A 24,270-nucleotide genomic window follows, 5' to 3' on the forward strand; every position below is an offset into this window, starting at 1 on the left:
ATGTAAACCAAGATACAAACAGTTGCAGTAGTCTAATAAGAGTACCTTGAAGGCTTATTTATTTTATTTAAGTTCTTTTAATATACCGATGCTCAAGACAAGTCTTATTGAACTGGTTTACAGTGAACAAGGGGAGAACCAATTAACACAGCAGGCGTAGAAAAGTTACAATAAAACAGGGAATGAATAACTTGGTCATTAGAAAAAATGAGGGATAGATTAAACAGTAAAAAATAATGAGTAGAGAGCTGTTGATTAAATAATAAAGCATGTACATTCATTTAGTGGTTCAGGTATCAAAAGTTAATTGAATGATCAGTTACTGCCATAATAAGATAATTGTATGAACAGATTTAGGCCGAACAGTTCCATAGTTAGGGGGACTGAGGGTGAGACTGGGAGGTCAGGTGGGAGGGAATGGGGGGGGACAAGGAAGGTAGGTACTAGGGAGAGGGGAGACAGATGGTGCTAGAAGAAGAAGGTATCTTCAGCGGTATGCTTGAGTGAATAGCCAGGTTTTCAGTTTTTTTCTGAAGGAGAACTGGCATTTTTCCTGGTGTAGATCAGGGGGGAGTGAGTTCCAGTGATGCGGTCTGGCCGTGGAAAGAGCTCATTTTTTTGAGTTGTGTATAGAGGATTTGCTAGGGGGCACCTGGAGGGAGTCTCTGTAAGCGGCTGATTGGCCTTGATGAAGCGTGGAGATCGAGAGGAATGGTAAGTTGTTGTGATGATTGCTGATATATGGTTTTGTGAATGATGGTCAGTGTTTGAAGAGTATTCTATAGTGGATGGGTAGCCAGTGTAGAGATTTTAAAATCGGAGTGATGTGGTCTCTGCGACGGGTATTTGTGAGGATCCTGGCTGCCGCGTTTTGCAGCATCTGTAGAGGTTTAGTGGAGGAGGCAGGGAGACCGAGTAGTAGCGCGTTGCAGTAATCGATCTTTGAGAACAATATGGCTTGAAGGACTGCGCGGTAATCCTGAAAGTGTAGTAGAGGTCTAATCTGTTTTAGGACCTGTAGCTTGATGAAGCCTTCTTTAGTGGTGGCGTTAATGAATTTTTTGAAGTTCATTCTAGAGTCCAGGGTGGTCCCTAGGTCTCTCACCTGGTTTGTTAGTGGTATAGTGGCGGTGCTGGTGACATGGTTATAATCGTTGGGGGATAAGACCAGGAGTTCGGTTTTTGACGTATTGAGAACCAGATCGAGACTGGTGAGAAGGAGATTGATAGCGTAAAGGCAGCTGTTCTAAAAGTTTAGGGTGTTGGAGATGGTGTCCTTGATGGGGATTAGGATCTGCACGTCGTCGGCATATATAAAGTGGGTAAGGTTGAGGTTATTGAGTAATTGGCAAAGGGGGAGTAGATAAATGTTAAATAAGGTAGGGGAAAGTGAGGAACCCTGGGGTACTCCTTGTTTGGATGGTACGGGGGGAGATTCTTTATTCGATATTTTTACTTTGAGTTCCTATTGCTTAGGAAGGATTTTAGCCAGAGGAGTGCAGAGCCTGAGATGCCAATTTCCATCAGATGGTTGATGAGGATAGTGTGATTTACTGTGTCGAAGGCCGCGGAGATGTCGAGCAGAGCTAATAGGAATGATTTTCCATTGTCTAGTCCCATTAGGATGTTGTCGGTTAACAAGAGTAGGAGAGATTCTGTGTTTCGTCTTTTTCTGAATCCGAATTGGGAAGGATAAAGAATGTCATGGGTGTCGAGGTAGTCTGTGAGTCGAGTGTTTACTAGTTTTTCCATCAGCTTGGCTATGAAAGGTAAGTTGGCAATGGGCCGGAAATTTATAGGGTTAGCCGGGTCCAAGTTTGGTTTTTTCAGTAAGGGTTTTAGAGAAGCGGTTTTTAATGCATCCGGGACCGATCCTTGATTGAGGGAGCAGTTTATGATGTCTGCCAGAGGTTTGGCAATGGTGTTCGGGATTGTGAGCAGGAGTTTGGTTGGTATTTGATCTATAGGGTGTGAAGATGGCTTCATTTTCTTGATAATAGACTCAATTTCCAAGGATGATGTGAGATCAAAAGATTCTAGAGATTGATTGTGGATCGTAGGAGTAGTTTTGGCTATTTGGAGGCTGGGTGTTTGGTGTGGCGTGGCGTTGGATGATGTCAGAAGCGTAAGTAGGTTTTTTATTTTGTTGTCAAAGAAGGCTGCCAACTCAGGATTTGTTTAGTGCTTCTTCTTCAGGGATGATTGGAGGAACAGGGGAGGTAAGGGCTGCTACATAGGAAAAAAGTGTTTTAGGGTCGTATAGGAAGCCATGTATTTTTTTGGCATAGAAATCCCTTTTTGTGCGATGAATGGAGGTCCAAGAGGCTCATTGCCATTTTGTACGAGGCCTGTGTGGTAGGGGATGGATCCTTCCGCCAGCGTTGTTCTGTGTGTTGCAGTTCTTGTTTGAGTTTCCTTAATTCTGTTGTGAACCAGGGTTTTTTGTTGGTACGAGATGGATTTATAACTTTGGAGGACATGGGGCATATTTTATCAGCTACTGAGCGTATGATATTTAGCCATGAGTTCATAGCAGTGTCAGCATTAGTGAGGTCCAGGTTGGTTAGGTCCTTGGTGAGGCTGTTGCTGAGGGCATCCATGGAGCAAGGTTTTCTGAATTGGAATGATGATTTAGGGATGGTGGGAGACTGTTTTTTCTTTATAGATAGTTCTGTCGTTATCAATGCATGATCAGACCAGGGGATGGGGGTACAAGTAGGGGTAAAAGACAGTGAGATGTGTTCATTTATGAATATAAGGTCTAAAGTGTGACCAGCTTTGTGTGTAGTTTTATTTATAATTTGTTTGAAACCCATGGCTTGGAGGATAGGAGGGCTTCACAGTTGGAGGAGGGGGAAGGGGAATCGAAATGGATATTGAAATCTCCTAACAGGATAGCTGGTGAGTTTGTATTGATGTGTTTGGCTACCATTTCTATGAGGGGGGATGGGTCTGATTCTAGGAGCCCGGGGGGGGCGTAGATAAGACAGATTTGAAGCTGGGTGGATTTGAATAATCCGATTTCAAGTTTGGTGGTCAAGTTGATAGCTTGCTGTGATAGACTCAGTTCTTTTTTTGCGGCCAGCAGTAATCCTCCCCCCCTTTTTTTTTGCTCTGGGGATAGAGTAAAAGTCATACAGTTGTATCAGTAATTGGTTGATTAGGGCTATATCAGTGTTTTTCAGCCAGGTTTCAGTTATTGCACATATGTCCGGTTGGGAGTCCAGTAGGAGGTCATTGAGTAGGTGTGATTTTTTTGTCAGGGATTGGGAGTTAAGAAGACTTAGGGTGATTACAGACAAGCCTAGGAATTGGGTTAGAAGGGATATCATGATGGGGATCAGTGATCTCTTGGAGCGGTGAAAATTGAGTATGGTAGTGTTGACTCTGTGGAGGAGTGAGTGTGGGATAATAGGAATAGGGAAGGTTTGTAGCATGTTGTCTTTGAGGAAGAATTTGGTTAATAATTAGAGCCTGGGGAGAGGAGTAAGGTTGCTCGAGGTGCGGAGTGTTGATCTGGGTGCTGGGGAGTATGTTGGTGGTGGTTGGTGTGTGTTGGGACTGAGGAGGAACTGACTTGGGGGGGGGGGGGGGGGGGCGGCTTCTGGTGTAAATGACAGGCTGTCGTGGTGTTGTCTCTATGCTAAAGAGAAAGACTGGGTGTTATTAATGTTAGTGGCTCCGGTTAGAACATACCTTGAAGTGTGTTTTTCTGGCGGTAAAAAGGTAGCTGGTATTGTAGAAAGATATGTCTGGGTTGAGGCGGATTTCCTGAGCAAATGATAGAGAGAAGACGACTTAGCGGCCGAGGTGCAGTGAAGGGGTTGCTTGCGGCTTCTCTCAGTGGCTGCACGAAGGGGCACACAAAGGGGCCGGCCCCTTTGGCGCGCCCCTTCGGCATGCGGCGCCGGAGGAGCCCTTTAAATTTCAAGCCCCTCTCCGGGCTTCTGATTGGATGCTGGGCGTCGGGCTCTGCAGAGGGGGAGCTGAAGGCTGTGCAGAGGGACGGCTCGGTCGCTTCCCTCGTGGTCGGCGCCTCTGATTCGCCGGGGGGGGGGGGGGGGGGGAGAGAGTAAAGGGCCATACCCCGGCGGGTCTGGGCGCCGATAGCGCAGGCCTCCCCCTTCAGATGAGCGGCAGAAGTTGGCTGGAGCGGCGCCAGAGGAGCCCTTTAAATTTCAAGCTCCTCTCCGGGCTTCTGATTGGATGCTGGGCGTCTGGCTCTGCAGCAGGGGAGCTGAAGGCTTGTACCACAACATGTACAAGGCAAGCTGACGGCATGTACTCAACATGTACAAGGCAAGCTGACGGCATGTACTCAACATGTACAAGCTGAAGGCTTGTACCACAACATGGAAATCAAGGCAGAATGAACTGGCCTCAAATTACATGCAACTCATAATTTGTAAAAAAAAAAAAAAAAAAGCAAAAACCAAACAAACACCCCCAGACTTTACAGACTTCATTTGTTCATTGAAACTGAGATTGGAGTCAAGATTCAAACTCTTTGTAGATGAGAAAATTTGCACATTACGATTATCAATCATAAATGACCTACGGAAAATCAATTGATTACCATGTTGTAGAACAAGCACCTCTGTTTTAGGTAAATTTAGGGCCAACTTGTTAAAGGTAAGACATATCTTAAAAGCAAATACTACCATCTTGACCGTATCACCCTAAAACGACTCTGCACAAATAAAAAAAATTGGATATCATCCGTGCATAGCCATTACCCTCCAGTAAGCCCAGTAAGAAGTCTGCAAATAGGCATCATGTAAATATCAAAAAGTACTGTAGACCATGCTGAGCCATGCAGGACACGAGATGTTAATGGAGCCCTTGCAGAGCAACCAGAGTCAGAGATTACTTGCTGTTGTCAACCATACAGATAAACTATACTGCACCCTAGACTGCCTCTTTTATATACCCCCTGATGTTTAAACTACAAAACTATCTTGGGGTACTATTGCCTATATGGCCCTCTCTGATAGTATCATATATGGAGGTACATGCCACTATATTAGGCTATTACCGTTTATGTATAATCATATACCTCTATAGCGTTTTCTCTTTATTCTCTCTCTCATTCATTTTTTTTTTTTTTAAGTTTTTTATATGCAAGTAAAACCTTTTCCATTGTACTGTCAAAGTCTCAAATGCAGGAAAACAATATACTTATCTTTTTAATTATAAGCTGTCTTGGTGTACACTTCTCTTATGCTGTGATTTCCTGCACTGTTTTTACTTCCTCTGTTGCAGGCACTGCCAGCATTTCGATGAAACTTGTCTGCTTCAGGGGCCAGAGAGAACTTCGGAAGAGATAAATGAAAATATAACTAATGTCTTTCCCATAACAGAGACAGCTAAAGGTATAATAAACTTACTTTTTCAAGCATCTTTCATTCTTATGGCCACCATTTCTATGGAGCGTTGGCATGAGCTCTCTTATGTTTACTTTTAAAGGGGACCAAATCAATCACACACACATACCCACATTTATCTGATGTAAACAAGGTTCTTATTCAACAATCTTTCTAATAATGAAGAAATTGCCACTGACGGGAAAATTAAGCAATCCTAATAGACAACTGACCAAACAATTTCTCTATTGAGTCTCCAAGGGATAAATGTATTCCAATTGTAAATAAATTGTTGTTCCAACTGAGTTAGTCGACAATCAAAATTTTTTCCTCTATCATGATGTTGGAGCTGTATCAAACCTGATACTTCCTCCAATATGTGAGATTGCTCAGTCCAGGGAGCCACTACTAGTGCTTCCCTCTTCTGTCGGCTGATACAGCTGAAGTCTGTCCTGAACATGCATATGTTTGTCCTGAACATGCATGTGTATCTAGCCACAAGGGCATCATAACGCATACACAATTCCTTCTGAGATACAGGATAGATGTTGATGAAATTTAAATGCTTTGCTGTTTGGTAGATGCAACTCATACCCTTGCGGTATCTTCTCACAAATACTACAGTGCCCACATGTGTAATGGCCCAGTGCCTGCCTACTACTGTTCATTCTAGGTTGTGAAGTAAAAGCTGAGTGTATCAACTTATCACGGAAATTTGTTCTAGTCATAGCAAAAATAGGTTGATCTTGAAACACTGGGCGGACACTTAATACTTGCCAGTATTTTTTTTAATGCTGGCCTTGAGTGCTTGTGTGTGTGTGTGTGTGGGGGGGGGGGGGGGGGGGTAAAAGGTAACATGCACATTAATGTTTGTTCTGTATTCTTGATATGACTGAAACCACTCCAATACAATTCCTGAAATGCCAACTTTCCTCATAATGTTTGTTCTGTATTCTTGATATGACTGAAACCACTCCAATACAATTCCTGAAATGCCAACTTTCCTCACACGGTACAACAAAATTCTATGATCAATAGTGTCAAAGACTGAAGAGACATCAAGCATAATCAGAACATAATTGTTTCCAGGATCAAGAAAATAGCAAAATCTCATTACTGAGGGACTTACAAAATCCAGATTGTAAAGGATTGAATGTAGAAAAATCATCCATAAAATGTGAAAGCTGCAATAGAACTATAGATTCCAAAACTTTAGCTATTAATGAAAATGATGAAATGAGTCTATAATTCATTGGGTCATTAGCACTGAGGTTAGGCAAGCCATCACAATAGAAGATGGAATTTATTGGTTAAATAAATTTGAGTACTGCTTGTCCAAAGTTACTATCTGTGAGAATTTTGTTCTAGACAGTAGTGCTAAATAAAAATGTGAATTAAAGACCAGGTTGCTACCTTGCATATATCTTGAGCAGATACAAAATGCAAATGAATTACAGAAGCTTCAGTAATTCAGATTTGATGCACTCTGATTTTATTAGAGAGAGGAATGCCTGCTTTATTGTAACAATAGTTGATATTGCCAGAAAGCCAGGCAGAAATTGCTTTTATTTTAAAATGGTAATTCTTTGTTAATCAGATTATAAGAAAAGAATACTTGAGATGACTTCCTGAAAGAACTTATTCTATGTAAGAAAGGAGAGCTCTCCTATAGTCCACAGTAAGTGGTGTCTTCTTTGATTTGGTAGAACAAGGCCTTGGAAAGAACATAGGAAGCATTATGGACTGATTCAAATGGAATTGAGAAACTAATTTTGGTAAAAACTTAGGATAAGCTCTCATAACTCTACTTTTGAAAATCTGTGTGTATGGCTCACAAGTTACTAAAGCCTGGAGCTCACATACTCTATGGGCTGAGGTTATAGCAATTAAGAATAGAACTTTCCAAGATACAAACTTAATATTTGCCATAGGCTCAAATGGAGAATTATTAATTTTGAGAGAGAGAGAAAGACTCTGTAGAGGCTTATATGTTAGATTACTATTTATAATCACAACTTGTGGCTCTCAAAAACCATCTGTACTCCAGGCACTCCATCTGTACTCCAGGTTCTTTTAAAGAACGGCGTGTCCAAAGCGTGACCGCATCTATATTACTTGATGGAGACAGCTAATGGAGTTTTATCGTTGCCCTGGGAGTGTCACGAAACAAAAATGGTTATTGTTTCCCCTGAAGCAGGACCTTAAAAGTGGGGGTCCGAAACGCGATCGTGTTGGGCTATGCAGATGAGTATCACTGCTGAAATATTTTGAATTGGGATTAAGAAAGTGACATTCAACTTGACTGTGTTTTGAAATGTTATTTTGGAACTCTCATTAGGGTAATGGAAAGAAAGTAAGAAAACTAAAAAACTAAAAAAACCAAAAAATACAAAAAAAATATCAAACCGGACCCAAACCACATAAAGAGTCTGGTAGAATACCGAGACCCTATGAGTAGTGGTCCTACAAAATTATTTGGTCTTTGTATGAGATATTAGCTGGTATAAATTAATTAAATAAAGAAACCAGGTTCGTTGACATTTGATGTATTGTTTACAGATTACTATTTATACCACTATAAGAGGGGGCCCTATTACCTTGGGGTAAGGTTTGGGGGGTGGGGTAGGTTTTGGGGGGCAGTTTTGCATACACAGTCAGAGGTATGAACAGCAAAGCTGACATCAGTGGCACGGTCTTCTGGATCCTGTACATCCTTATTTATGTATTACATTGCTACTGTTATGTGTGCCGTAAGCGGCAGTAGGCCGTCAGCTCCTTCCTTGGACCTCTCCAGGTGCCTCTGGCCCTACCACAGTCCCTGATGTTCCCGGTCCAGCTGCCGCTTCTCATCGGGCCTCTCCACGTGGGCTGCAGAGAGACGCTGACTCTGGCGCCATGCCCCCTCCTAGGAGCGCACGCACATCGCTGATGTTTAAGTAGGGACTGCAGCGGGAACCTAGCCATGGCCCCGGATGATGTCGTCAACAGTGCTACAGTATTTAAACTCAGGCTTCACTTCCTAGCGTCGCCTTTGCAACAGGTCTCCTCACTGGTCGAGTACTCGTTGCCTCCTGAGGGTTCTCCCCTTGTTCCAGTGTTCCTGTTCCTTGTTCCTGGTTTCCTGTGTTCCTAACTACTGAATTCCTGTCGGATTGATCTTACGGACTTTGACTCTGCTTCGCCTGACCATGCCATTGCTTCTCTCCAGTCCTGGACCTCTGCTTTGCCTGACCACGGCATTGCTTCTCTCCAATCCCGGACCTCTGCTTCGCCTGACTACTCCGTTGCCTCTCTCCAGACCACTACATCGCCTGACTATTCCGTTGCCTCTCTCGAAGACCCGAACCTTTGCATCGCCTGACCACGTTTACCTCTTCGTTTGGACTTCAGTTTTGCTTGCCACAACTTCCAGATTGCCACCAGCCCTGACTCAAGCTTGCCTCATGACGCCTCTTCCATTCCTGTCGTGGACCTGATCTATTCAGGCTTCGGCCTGCTTTTGCTCGGGCGCCTCTTGTCAGATAGTGTTCCCTTTGGCGCATGGGTCTCCGGGACTCTATCTCGTCCAGTACAGACTGTATCAATCCTCTGTTGCTGTCTCCAACTCCTTGCATCTACAATATACGGAGGCCCACCTAAGTCCAGCCGGCCCCGGCACCCAAAGGTTCAAACCACGGGGAACATGGGCTGGTACTGGTGAAGCACCAGCCGGCCTCTGTCCATCAGCCCTCTCTGCCTGCTGATGGTGGGAACCTGTAGGATTTATCCTACGGGTTGCATCAACCCCACCTCGGCCCAGGGGTCCACCTTTGGCACAACAGCTACTACATTGTCTGTCTGGACTTGAATAACGTTCCTTCTTATAAAAGGTTTGAAGATTAAGAGGATCCTGTATAAACTCCTGAACATTTTATGTGGAATTCTGCTTCCAAATGGTTCAAGCTCCTTGGGAACTGATTGAATCAAAATGTGCTCTCCAGGCTTGATTGGTCGCATTTGTAATCAAAGTTTCTTGAATCTGTAAAAGATTAAAAGAATAAGTGACTAAGTGATTGGCCAGTCGTGTCTACCAATTCAAGGAATGGAATAAGAGCAAAGAATGGAATTTTGTGGAAGTGCTGGTTCTAATTGAGTTTGAGGTGCTATTGAACTATCCCTCATGTGAAGTCAAGCAAAGGGTGTAAAACAAGGATCCCAACATATCCATGAAGGTCTTTGTGGGAGACTGCTGAATGTGTGAAGAGGCTCTGAACTTTTAGAATCAAATTGTGGATTCTTTGAAGAGGGAGACAAGCTTTCTCTATGTGGGTATATAAAAATGTACCAATGAATTCTAATCGATAATGGGATGGAATATTTGATAATTTATGACTCAGAGTGTGAAGTACCTGGATAGAAAGGGATGTGTTCCCATTTGCCTTTTGTAAGGACTGCTCAATATTAGCCTATTCCATATTCCAATATTCCATCATTTAAGTATGGAAAGACCAAAATATTGTTTCCTGAGGTGAGCAGCTACTACTGCTAGGCATTTGGTGAAGTATCTTGAAGCTGCATATCCAGCATAGCTCTCTGCTTCAACGGCAGGGGAGAAAGACTGATACATCACGCATATCCAGCATAGCTCTCTGCTTCAACGGCAGGGGAGAAAGACTGATACTTCACACATATCCAGCATAACTCTCTGCTTCAGCGGCAGGGGAGAAAGTCAGATACTTCACTCTCAATGCATATCCAGCATAACGCTCTGCTTCAACGGCAGGGGGAATGAAGAAAAGTAGATCTATATACAGACAACAACCAACAAGGTCTGAATTATTTAGTCTGGGTAAACAAATAAGCATGGGTATAAGCTTGCTTATTGTGGCGGTTACTACCCCTAACTAATTAAGCTAGATATTTCACTTAGAGGCAATTCCAACACTGCTCTCTACATTAATGGTGGGGGTGGAAGGGAAATAGAATCAAAAGTTTACTAAGAGCCAAGAGTAACAGATAAGAATGAGAAAAAAAAGTGCAAAACTTGCTGGGCAGACTGGATGGGCCATTTGGTCGTCTTCTGCTGTCATTTCTATGTTTCTATATGTTTATGTTTCTATGTAAAATGTTAGGACTTTGTACAGATAATGTTTGTGCTCTAACATGAACTGAAGCTAGGGGACCAACCTATGATTGGTGTGAATGGGAACATGAATATAGGCATCCTTGAGACCTAAAGAGGTTAGGGTAATCATTTAGATCTATATGAGGAAGGATGCAGTTGAGAGAGAATTCATTTTTAATTTAATTTTTTTTCTTTCTTGAAGTATTGAAGTAGGCTTCTTCAAATCCAGTACTGGGTGGAAACCACCTGATTTTTTTTGGAATGAGAAAGTATCTTGAATAGAATCCTTTTCCCCTTTCCAATAATGGGACCCTTTCTATTGCTTGAGCTGACAGTAGGGAGATCTTTTCATTTAGAATATGAATTTGATCCAAAGGAATGTTTGGAGAATGGTAAGATGAGAGGGTTGGGTGCTCTTGAAAATTCAATGTGGTACCCTTCTTGAATTATGTTTAGGACCCACTGGTCTGAGATGAGAGAACATCTGGAAAGAAAAAAAAACCTGAAGCCTCCCCCCCCAGTGGAAGTGCTTTGAGGTGGAATAGGAAAATGCTTGATATATTCAAAAGTTTAGAGTTCATTTCTGAGAAGTTTGCTGTGCAGGTTTGTTGGGATCTTTTCCTAGGACAAGACCAAGTAGCAGATGATTGCTGGAGGTGCTCAAATGGTTGCAACTTATGTTGCCTTTAATACATTTTATTAATTTTGTTATATTTATAATCCACAATATCCAACATTGTTGCTCTATGCGGCTTACAGTGCAAAACATACATAAACTATCAGACCACAAAGATTTTACGTTATTTAAATTTTCATATTATACCTCAAACTTGTTTAAAAAGATCCTTTTTTTAAAAAATGTTCCTAAAAAATTTCAACTCCTCCATTTTCCTGAAATCATTAGAAAGTATATTCCACATCTTAGGGCCTTTAATAGAAAAAGCTCTATTTCACATTTCCTGATATTTATAATCCTTAAAATTCAGTTCCAACAAACATAAAATTTGGGAATTAAGATAAGGTTGAACTAATTTAGTTAGTGAATAATCTTCAGTATGCAAAGCCTTAAACAACAGTACCATCATTTTAAAATTAATCCTATCATTCACTGGCAACCAGTGTAATTGGTGCAGGATTGGAGTTATATGCTCATGGGGACAGGTTCCTATAATCACTCTTGCTGCACTATTCATAAACAACTGAAGCATCCTCACTAACTTCTGTGGTAACCCTACATACAAAGCAATGCAATAGTCAATTTTACTTATTACTAGAGATTATACCACTGTTCTGAGATCAGGTATAGAGAAAAAAGGCTTCAACTGTCGGACCAAACATAACCTCGAACATGCAGCTTTAGTTGCCTTCTGTATAACTAGTAACATCTAAGAGAATAGTAATATTGTATTTTGTTTGGTTGAAAATATCTCCTTTGAGATGAGAACCGGACAGCTGTGGCAGTGGCTAGGATTTGAATTGTTGTACAGTGCTCTTTTATTAGACTGTCTCTTGAACCTTTCCTCCAATCAGGTTGTAATCTAAACAGGGAATACCTAGTAATTTATTATGAATACCTGCTTATAGCCCTGACGCTCTTAGCCACGCCAATTTTCTGGTACCTATGGACATAGCTGAAGAATGAGAAAATGTATTGAAGCTGTTATAGATGGATTTGATCAGATGTTTCATACACTCAGTCTCACTGAGATGTAAAATGATGGAAGATTGGAGATCACTTGAGAATGGTGATAAACTCTTACTATATATAAAGAATTATACAAATATTGCATCATCTGAAACTGATGAGCACAAACCCTGTTCTAAAAAAAGCATTGCCGATAAAACATTTTCTTTCCAGCAATGTTTAAAAGTCTTGGGTCTTTTCCAAGTAGAGAATTAGAAAAAATCTTTGATTTCTTAGATCTTTAAGGAGGAGATTCAATGATAACTGAATCATATGAAAGTTGAATATTATCAATGCCTAAACAATTTTTCAATCTGTATTTTAGGTCTATTCTCTTGGATACTGGCAAAATAGAGGCATCTCTCACATAATGGACTGAAAAGCTAACAATGCTTTATAAACTGGTACTGCAGATGGTTTTTAAACATTTAAAACACCTAGAAAGTCCTCCATGGACTCTGAATCCTCTTCTATCAAGAAGAGAATATATTGGAGATTTTTTTTATAGGCTTTTATTAAAGTTTAGTCATATATAAGTAATATAGTAAACAGAGATAACATAAGACATACATTGGTACTGAAAAATACTCCTTCACTTCCCCCCCCCCCCCCCATCCTATCCCCCCCCTCCCCTTAACTAGATACATAGACGAGTGTCAGATATTTAGAAGTATCAGTTCAAAAAAGAGTTTCGTGGAAATCCGGTGATCTTGAGTAGTCTTGGAATTTATCCTGCCATTTGTTCGACAGGTGTTGAACAAATGGACCCCATACTTTGATAAAGGCTCCTTTCTTCCTCAGTATAGACATAAGCCAGGTACGATAGTCTAGTTGTATGAGTATACACAACTCGGACATCCAAAAGTCTAATGTCTGAGATTCTTTTTGAATCCATTTGGATAGTATACATTTCCTCGCCGTTCCCATTGCTTTCGTAATTGACCATTGGACACATTCCCGACGGAATCTTTTTTTCCTCACATTAAGGACCGCCAGCGATGCAGAAATAGCCAAAGGGTTCTCTTGGATGGTCGCCATATACTGCCCTATTTCAGTCCAAAAAGCCTGGACACGAGGGCATGTCCATAACCCATGAGCTAATGAAGCTGGAGATTCAAGACATTTGGGGCATGCCGGAGAGGAAATGATACACATTTGACATGCTCTGAGAGGAGAGATCATGATTCTGTGGATTATCCGCAGATATTGTTCTCGCATGTTAGTGGCAGGCATAGCTTTGTGGAAGTCCTGAATCACCTCTAGAAAATCTTCCTCTACTATGTGAGTATCCAAATCTCGATTCCAAAGATCAGACAAAATCCCCAGCCCCTTATAAGGTATTGCTTCATGCACCAATTTGTAAAGAGTGGCTAAGGATTGTTTTCTGGATTTATATAAAGCCAGCAATCTTTGGAATGGACCAGAGCGATCAACGTCATATAGTGGTCCAAAAGATTTAGTCATAAAACTAGCTAGTTGAAAATAGTGTAAAAAATCTTGATTCCGCCATCCAAATCTTTCTTGGCATTTAGAAAAAGAATATAACTTCAACATGGTCGGGTCTACAAGGTCAGCAAATGTACCAATGCCTTGCTGCACTATTTGGAAAACCTGGCCTCGTTGGCCTGCGCTAAATCTTGGGTTACCACGGATCGGCATTAGTAGAGAAAATTTCCATGGTAACGCCAATCTGGTACGCATAACACGCCATCCATATCTGGCATATGAGATTAAAATGTTCACTTGTAATGACACAGAAAGTTCTTTAGAAGTTGCATGAAACACAAACCTTAAATTCATCGGACAAACCATTTGGTGATCCAATTGTATATCAGAAAAACATACACTATCAAATATCCAGCCCCCAACCGATCTGAGAGCACACGCCAAATTGTATGTTGGGAAACCCCCATCCTCCCATTGCAAATCGGAACCATTAATTTGCTTAGGGCTATTCTCGCCTTGCGCTTCCGCCACAAAAAGGCGGTGCAGAATCTCTGGAGATTACGTATATCAGAAGGAGTAATAACTAAGGGCATCATTTGTAATACATAGAGAAGTTTTGGAAGAAGAGTAATTTTAAACAAGGCCATACATCCCATTAGGGAGAGTGGGAGGTCCATCCAGCTCACTGTTGGCTTTCTAATCTTCTCTATTATAGGAGGAATATTCAAAGTATACCAATGAGTAGGGTTTCCCGTAATATATACTCCTAAATATTTTATGGAGTTGTGCACCTATCTAAGAGGCATATCAGGCCATTTATCTTGTAGATGCCCCATGATATCTAACACTTCAGATTTGTCCAGATTCAATTTGAGACCCGAGAACGAACCAAAAGCCTCAAAGGTCTTTAAGATATTTGGAAGGAAAGTGGGTGCCTATGGGACAAAAATCAGAATATCATCCGCAAATAGGAAGGTATTAGGTAAACTCTGTCCATGCTGGTTGGTAGCTCCTTTCAAGATATCCTGCAGTACATGCACCAGAGGTTCCAAAGATAAAATAAATAGTAGTGGTGACATGGGGCATCCTTGCCGAGTGCCCCAGTCAGTGACAGTGGGTTTGATAAGTGTCCATTGGCTATTATCCTTGCCCCTGGGTTGGAGTATAATACTTGTATTGCCTGATAATAAAACCCCATGAATCCCATCTTATTCAGAACATACCTGAGAAAGGACCAAGACACTATCAATGCCTTTTCGGTGTGAAATCCTACTAAAACTGGATCTATGAATTTGTGATTTTGACAGAGATGGAGTAAGAGAGCAAATCTACAAATATTGATACTGGATCGCCGACCCTTTACAAAGCCAGCCTGACTGGGAGATATTAGTGCCGGTAATATATCCACCAATCGATTGGCCAGCACTTTAGCAAAGATTTTTATATCTACATTTAATAGAGATATTGGCCTATACACCGTGGGTGAGTCTGGGGCCCAGCCTGGCTTTGGAAGAACTATAATAGTAGCCATCCACAGTGATTCAGGCACCTTACCCTGATTGACCATGGAATTAAATAATGCTGTCATACTGTCACAAAGCTCTGGTTTGAGTACCTTGTAGAAAAAAGGGGAAAGACCATCAGGACCCGGAGCCTTAAAATTTTGTAGACTTTGGATCACCAACAGTATCTCCTCATCTCGAATAGGGGGAATTCAGTAACTTTACTTGCTCACTGGTAAGTGTTGGTAAAGTGACTGATTGCATAAATCGCATTCTTTCCTCAAGATCTTCCCTGTCAGCACTATATAGTCCTTGATAAGTGTGAAAAGTAGCAGCTATCTTTTCAGCTGTAATAGCATAGTGTCCTGATGAATCTTAAATCTGCGTAATGTGGGTTGTTTTCCTATCTACTTTTATGAGATGAGAACATCCTCCCCACTTTGTTTCCATATAGATACAGCCGATATTTTAGAGAGAATAAGGAGGAGGTCGCCCTTTTATGCAGGAGCTCGTTAAACTCCAGTCTAACTAGATTAAATTCCTGTTGTATGGGCAGCATGGGATTTTGAATTAGAGCTTTTTTACATTGGTTAAATTTAGCCGTTAATTCCAAGACTTGCGCATCAAGTTCCCTCCTTCGACGAAGAGAATATTCTATAATGTTACCTCTTAGCACTGCTTTAGCAACCTCCCAGAATAATATAGGGGTAGATTGATGAATATCATTGGACAACACATATTCTTTCCATTTGGCCAATAAAATGTCCTTAACGTTTTTATCTTGGACCAGTAATACTGGCATTTTCCAGGTTGCCGGATCCCGATATACTCCTGATTTCCGTATACTACAAGTAATGGGGCAATGATCAGAGATAACTAAGAGTTCAATATTGGAATTCTGAAGCAGGGGAAACATGGAGATTGAGATTAATAGATAATCAATGTGAGATTTAGTATCCAATGCCTGTGCCATATGAGTAAATTCTTTGCAACCAGGATTTAGTACTCTCCAGGAATCCATTATTTGTAGAGAGTCACAATGGACCCTTGTTTGGCCTAATGGTCTCCCTGGGGTCTGGGACGAGCGGTCCAGGAGATGATCCGCTACACAGTTAAAGCCCCCACCCATCACTATAGGAGCTCGACTTAGGGACATGATTTTAGTCATGATATCAGAGAAGAAAAGATGATGGTACTGATTACCAAAAAGAATAACTTCAACTATGACATAACGACCTTCCAGGTCACTTATGGCTTCCTGCTGCGGAAATGATATAGACTTATGAATCATTATAGCTACTCCTCTGCTGTGAGATGTCCCATGAGCCACATAGATCTGATTGAACCCTTTCTTTTTAAGTTTTAGGTGGGCATTAATCCTCAGATGAATCTCCTGTAAAAATATTATTGAGCCTTTTAGCCTGTTAATATTGGATAAAACCTTTCCCCTTTTTACAGGGGTACGGAGGCCAGCTACATTCCATGATAGATATTTAACACAGTTATTCATACTGCCATCTTAATGTAATCATGAAAGAGATAGCCTCATAAGAAACAAGAATTAGCAAAGCAGTGTTAGGTATACTGCTAGGAGTGTGTTTATTTCCTATACTTACTCTGTGAAGCCGTATGTGAGTCATTCCAGCTAAGAGCCTCCCTTGTACTCCAATTGATAACTGCCTCGTATTCACAGGCCCTCTTCGTGATAGTATCTAGTTTTTCCCTTTTCCCTCTCCCCAATCCCCCTCCCGCCTCGAGTAACCAAATTGCGAAGGGTTTTAATCCTTCCATCAGAGATCACATTGAGAGTGCATGGATGCCTCTCCTCTTGTGTTTTGAATTTTTACATTAAACCGCAGAACTAGCAATGTTATATAACATACCAGACATAAGTTATCAGCAGTACAAATAAATTCATAAAGTCAAAATAGCATATCAACCTGGTGAACTAGGAAAGTAAATACGTTGTTAACCGCATAAGCCAGTAGAACATTGTATGAACTTGTCCATATAAATTTTAACTTTCCCCAGCGGCAAAAATATTGTACACTGGGCCACTAGCATGATTATCCCTAAAAACTATATGAATGGAACATTCAAATAGATCAATGAGTAACACCGGGATTGTTTTGATTTCAGGTTTCTGTGATCTAGATGCTCCAAATAACTTTTCGTCTCCTTAGGATTTTCAAACCATTTGGTTCCATTTTTAGACCAGACTAAGTCTCGCAGGGTATGTAAGTACAAATCTGAGTTTGCGATTAACTAGGTCCGTGCAAACTGGGGCATACGCATGCCAGAGCTGCGCTACTTTTGTGGAGAAATCCTGGAAGATTAAGAGACGCTTTCCTTCGTATAGAAGTTCTCTTTTCTTGTGATAGGCCTGTAGTAGTTGCAACTTGTGGGCATAATTTAACATTTTTGCCACTACAACTCAGGGCGACTTTCTTTCTGAGTTTTTTGCTCAGATTTCATGTGCCCTTTCTACTTCCAGCTGGCCTGCCAGATCTGGGAGCCCTAACTCGGTCGGCAGCCATGTCTCGAGGAGGGTCGCTATGATGTTCTCTGCGATGCGTTCATCAAAGCCCACAAAACGTAGGTTTGCCCGTCGTGATCTATTCTCCAGATCTTCAGTTTTGTTTCACGGTCTGCTATTCTTTTTTCTAGATTCACCATTTTTATTTGGAGAGCTAGGGAGTCATCTTCTACCACCTACACCCTGCCCTCCATTACATCCATAGGCAAGTTGTAATCGATTATCTAATACCTAACCAGCTATTTGGGACGAGAGTTCATTAAAGCGTAGAGTGAGGGCAGCTACCACTGCTGTTGTAATACTCAGTCTCGTCTTCATTACGTGTGTTTTCAGGGCTCTCTAAAGTTGCGGCAGCCATCTTATGTTCAGGTTCGGCCTGCTTGTCCTTTCGCGGCGGGCGGTTAGACATGCTGTTCCCACACGCTTGATTATATATTATTTACTTGCTGATATTAAAAAGTAGGCAGTCAGAATGTAAATATAATTATTTTCATCAGTAATCGCAGCAGTGAGAGGGTTTGCAGAGGAGAGGCACTCTGAGCGCGAGGAAGAGGCATCTTCTCCGCATCACGTGATCTCTCCATTGGACATTTTTTTTGTATAAAATCTGGATAAGAAAGAGTCAGATGAGGTAATACTTCTAGGCATTTTAGGATAGGGATCTAGAGGTAACCCTAGAGAAAAATCCACAGAACTATAAGATGACACAGCATAAGATGAAACAATCATTTCCAGAATCACTATCTAAATGAGAAGGAGATGCAGACTTTTGAGCTAGAGGAGATGGAGATGGCTCAAAAGGTGTATCTGGAGGCTTCTGTTATGGATGTACGGAAGACTGTTTCAATCTGAGATGTAAATCTTTCCAAAACTGTCATCAGAAGGAAGAAATATAGTTAATGGAATTTCTTTTATATACTTGTGAACAAACTAAAGCTATATCTTCTGAAACAAAGCATGCAATCCTCCTCAAGATGACAAGATGAGCATGATGAATGAGATTCAGGCACTAGAATTGAGGTTGACTTTGATTTTAACTTCTTTAGAGCCATTGACATCGTCAACACCAAAAGCATCTGTTCTGAAAATGATGGTGCAAAGGTAGTTAATATAGTTGGTGCCAATAGATGGCACTGTTTTATACACCAACTGAGAGTAGATTGCCCCAAAAAATAGATTTTGATGGCACAGATTTATTGTGCGGACTGTTTCTCTGCACAGAGGCGATCACTATGCACAGATGATGTATGCTGTGATATCTTTTGGTAATCGGAGAAAGGGGTAGATGACTCATTCAGAATAAGACTGACATTTGTGGGTTTTTTTTTTTTTTTTTTTTTTTAAGGTTCTGGCCTCTTCAAAGATTTCACAAGAATAGAAGATTTTCTGTACTGGATTAGACTAAAGGTCCATCAAGCCCAATATTCCAATTCTAACAGTGGCCAATCCAAATCACAAGTACCTGCAGGATCCCAAAAGATTGATAGATTCAATGCTGCTTATCCCAAGAATAAGCAATAGGTTTCCCCAAGTCCACCTTAATAATGGCTTGTTGACTTTTCTTCCAGCAAATCACGGAACAACAGAAGATCCTAGAGACTTTGGCCAATGCCATCAATCAACTGAATAATCGGCTGGATTCCATTCCAACGCCTGCCAAGCCTGACCCAGCTATGCAAGCACTGCCCTTCCAGCCTCCAGTGCTCTTGCCAGCACCTCCTCATTTTGCAGGTGACCCCCATATTATGTAGGGGCTTCTTGAACCAGTGTAACATGCACTTTTCCCTACAACCTGCATATTTTCCTGATGTAGTCTCCAAAACTACATAAATATTATCCCCTCTGGACGGAAAAGCATTGGCCTGGGCGTTTCCTCTATGGGAACGTACAGATCCCATTCTTAACGACCTACCGGGCTTCCTCGCTCTCTTCCAAACTGTGTTTGATGACCCGGGGCGAAAGGCCATCTCCGGATCTACACTCTTGCATTTGCAGCAAGGTTCCAGATCACTGACTGATTATGTCATCGAGTTTTGGACTCTCTCGTCAGAATTACACTGGGATCTGGGCTATCTGCGAGCCATATTCCTTGAAGGTCTAAGCCCATGCATTAAGGACGAGTTGGCAACACGAGAGCTCCCTGAGGCCTTGAACTCCCTTATAGACCTCGCTGGTCGCATAGACCATTGTCTACGCGAAGATTCCAGGAGAACAGAGGAACAAACAAGCCGATACAGAACACCCGCGGGAGAGCCGGCGAGCGCCCACTCTCCTGGGCACATGATTCAGAAAACAAAATATTCAAATGAGGGCCCGCGGTAAAAGGAGGCGCTAGGGACACTAGCACATCCCTAGCGCCTCCTTTTTGACAGAAGCAGCGGCTGTCAGCGGGTTTGACAGCCAACGCTCAATTTTACCGGCGTCGGTTCTCGAACCCGTTGACAGCTACGGGTTCGGAAAACAGACGCCAGCAAAATTGAGCGTCCGTCTTCCAACCCGTGGGCAGATTAAAATTTTTTTTTTTTTTATTTAACATTTTTTTTTTTACTTTTGGGGCCTCCGACTTAATATTGCTATGATATTAAGTCGGAGGGTGTACAGAAAAGCTATTTTTTCTGCTTTTCTGTACCCTTTCTTGGTGCCGGCTGAAATTAACTCCTGCCTTTGGCAGGCATTAATTTCTGAAAGTAAAATGTGCGGCTTGGCTGCACATTTTACTTTCTGTATCGCGCAGGAATAACTAATAGGCCCATCAACATGCATTTATATGTTGCGGGCGTTATTAGTTTTGGGGGGGGGGGGGGGGGGGTTGGATGCGCATTTTCCACTCGCTATTACCCCTTACTGTATAAAGGGTAAAAATAGCACGTCGAAAATGGGAGCGCACTTTACTGTATCGGCCTGCAAGAGAGTGGCTAGTGCCCCACGTATTCGCTCAACATCCTCTACCCAGGTCACTCCTGCACCTAACACTGAGGAAGAGGAACCAATGCAAATGGGCCGTAGTCATCTATCCACAAAAGAGAAGCACCGTCGCCAGAAGGCCGGTCTCTGCATGTATTGTGGTCAGTCGGCTCATGCAGTACCCTCCTGCCCTCTTTGTCCGGGAAACTCCCAGGATAAGGATCCGCTGGAGGACTCCTCCTAGGCCTAATCACACCTTCTCCTCCACTAACCCTGCCTGTCACCATTAATTTAGACACCCAGGAGTTTCACACCCTGGCATTAGTAGACTCCAGAGCTGGGGGAAACTTTATTCTCCGGCAACTTGTAGAATATTTACGGATTCCCACATTGTCAATGCCATTGTTACTTTCTTCTATCCATGGCGAACCTCTACCTGGCGAAGTTGTTTTCTCCACGATCCCTATTATACTTCACACAGGATCCCTGCATACAGAAACTATTTATTTTTTCATTTTGGACAAGGCTATACATCCAGTGGTCCTAGGAATGCCATGGCTGAAAATTCACACTCCACAATTTGACTGGACTACTCTCCAACTCTCTCATTGGGGTGACTACTGCCATAAAAAATGTTTGGGGACCATGTCCTCAATGTCTTGCCTGGCCACGCAGCCATCTGTCCCAGGACTTCCACCATAATATTCCTCCTTCCAGGATGTGTTTTCTAAGACAGCTGCAGACGTCTTACCTCCACATCGCTCCTTTCATTGCACAATTAATTTGTTATCCAACACTGAGGCTCCTCGAGGAAGAGTCTACCCACTTTCCTTAACCAAAACCAAAGCCATGTCCGAACATATAAAGGAAAACCTGGCTAAAGGCTTCATTCGCCCTTCCAAATCCCCTGCTAGAGCAGGGTTCTTTTTTGTAGGGAAAAAGGACGGCTCCCTCTGGCCATGCATAGATAAGAACATGCCATACTGGGTCAGACCAAGGGTCCATCAAGCCCAGCATCCTGTCTCCAACAATGGCCAATCCAAGCCACAAGCACCTGGCAAGCACCCAAACACCAAGTCTATTCCATGCCACTGCTGCTAGTAATAGCAGTGGCTATTTTCTAAGTCAATTAATTAATAGCAGGTAATGGGACTTCTCCTCCAAGAACTTATCCAATCCTTTTTTAAACACAGCTATACCAACTGCACTAACCACATCCTCTGGCAACAAATTCCAGAGTTTAATTGTGCGTTGAGTGAAAAAGAACGTTCTCCGATTAGTTTTAAATGTGCCACATGCTAACTTCATGGAGTGCCCCCTAGTCTATCCCGTTCTAGACTTCTCATGATTTTAAACACCTCTATCATATCTCCCCCTCAGCAGTCTCTTCTCCAAGCTGAAAAGTCCTAACCTCTTTAGCCTTTAATCATAGGGGAGTTGTTCCATTCCCTTTATCATTTTGGTTGCCCTTCTCTGTACCTTCTCCATCGCAACTATATCTTTTTTGAGATGCGGCAACCAGAATTGTACAGTGCGGTCTCACCATGGAGCGATAGAGGCATTATGACATTTTCCGTTTTATTCACCATTCACTTTCTAATAATTCCCGACATTGTTTGCTTTCTTGACTGCCGCAGCACACTGAACTGATTATTTCAATGTGTTTTCCACTATGACGCCCAGATCTCTTTCTTGGATGGCAGCTCCTATTATGGAAACCAACATTGTGTAACTATAGCATGGGTTATTTTTCCCTATATGTATCACCTTGCTCTTATCCACATTAAATTTCAATTGCCATTTCGATGCCCAATTTTCCAGTCTCAGAAGGTCTTCCTGCAATTTATCACAATCTGCTTGTGATTTAACTACTCTGAACAATTTTGTATCATCTGCAAATTTGATTATCTCACTCGACGTATTTCTTTCCACAGATCATTTATAAATATATTGAAAAGTAAAGATCCCAATACAGATCCCTGAGGTACTCCACTGCCCATTCCCTTCCACTGAGAAAATTGTCCATTTAATCCTACTCTGTTTCCTGTCTTTTAGCCAGTTTGTAATCCACGAAAGGACATTGCCACCTTTCCCATGACTTTCTACTTTTCCTAGAAGCCTCTCATGAGGAACTTTGTCAAACGCCTTCTGAAAATCCAAATATACCACATCTACCGGTTCACCTTTATCCATGTGTTTATTAACTCCTTCAAAAAAGTGAAGCAGATTTGTGAGGCAAGACTTGCCTTAGGTAAAGCTATGCTTTGTTCCATTACACAATGTCTTTCTATATGTTCTGTGATTTTGATATTTAGAGCACTTTCCACTATTTTTCTTGGCACTGAAGTCAGGCTAACTGGTCTGTAGTTTCCCGGGTCGTCCCTGGAGCTCTTTTTAAATATTGGGGTTACATTAGCCACCCTCCAGTCTTCAGGTTACAAATTTTTATTAATAGGTCTGAAATTTCATTTTTTAGTTCCTTCAGAACCCTGGGGTGTATACCATCCGGTCCAGGTGATTTACTACTCTTCAGTTTGTTAATCAAAGCTACCACATCTTCCAGGTTCACCGTGATTTGGTTCAGTCCATCTGAATCATTATTCATGAAAACCTTCTCTGATACTGGTATCTCCCTAACATCCTCTTCAGTAAACACTGAAGCAAAAAAATCATTTAATCTTTCCGCGATGGCCTTATCTTCTCTAATTGCCCCTTTAACCCCTCGATCATCTAACGCTTCAGCTGACTTCCTCACAAGCTTTCTGCTTCGGATACATTTTAAAAAGTTTTAACTGTGAGTTTTTGCCTCTACGGCCAACTTCTTTTAAAATTCTCTCTTAGCCTGTCTTACATTTAACTTGCCAACGCGTATGCATTATCCTATTTTCTTCTGTTGGATTCTTCTTCCAATTTTTGAATGAAGATCTTTTGGCTAAAATAGCTTCTTTCACCTCCCCTTTCAACCATGCCAGTGATAGTTTTGTCTTCTTTCCACCTTTGTTAATGTGTGAAATACATCTGAACTGTGTTACTAGGATAGTATTTTTTTTTTTTAAACAATGAGCACGCCTCTTGCACACATTTTACCTTTGTAGCTGCTCCTTTCAGTTTTTTTCTTACTATTTTTCTCATTTTATCAAAGTTTCCCTTTTGAAAGTTTAGCGCGAGAGCCGTGGATTTGCTTACTGTCCCCCTTCCAACCATTAATTCAAATTTGATCATAGTTATGATCACTATTGCCAAGCGGCCCCACCACCATTACCTCTCTCACCAAATCCTGTGCTCCACTGAGAATTAGATCTAAAATTGCTCCCTCTCTTGGTGGTTCCTGAACCAATTGCTCCATAAAGCTGTCATTTATTTCATCCAGGAACTTTATTTCTCTAGCATGTCCCGATGATACATTTACCCAGTCAATACTGGGGTAATTGAAATCTCCCATTATTACCGTACTACCAATTTGGTTAGCTTCCCTAATTTCTTTTAGCATTTCACTGTCCGACTCATCTTGACCAGGTGGACGGTAGTATACTATCACTATAGGCTTCCCCAACAATCAAGGGATTTTTACCCATAAAGATTCGATTGTGCATTTAATCTCATGCAGGATGTTTATCCTGTTGGACTCTATGCCTTCCCGGACATAAAGCGCCACACCGCCTCCTGGGTGCCCCTCTCTGTCATCATGATATAATTTGTACCCCGGTATAGCACTGTCCCATTGGTTATCC

This window comes from Rhinatrema bivittatum, chromosome 7, assembly GCF_901001135.1.
Source record: "Rhinatrema bivittatum chromosome 7, aRhiBiv1.1, whole genome shotgun sequence".
Lineage (NCBI taxonomy): Eukaryota > Metazoa > Chordata > Amphibia > Gymnophiona > Rhinatrematidae > Rhinatrema > Rhinatrema bivittatum.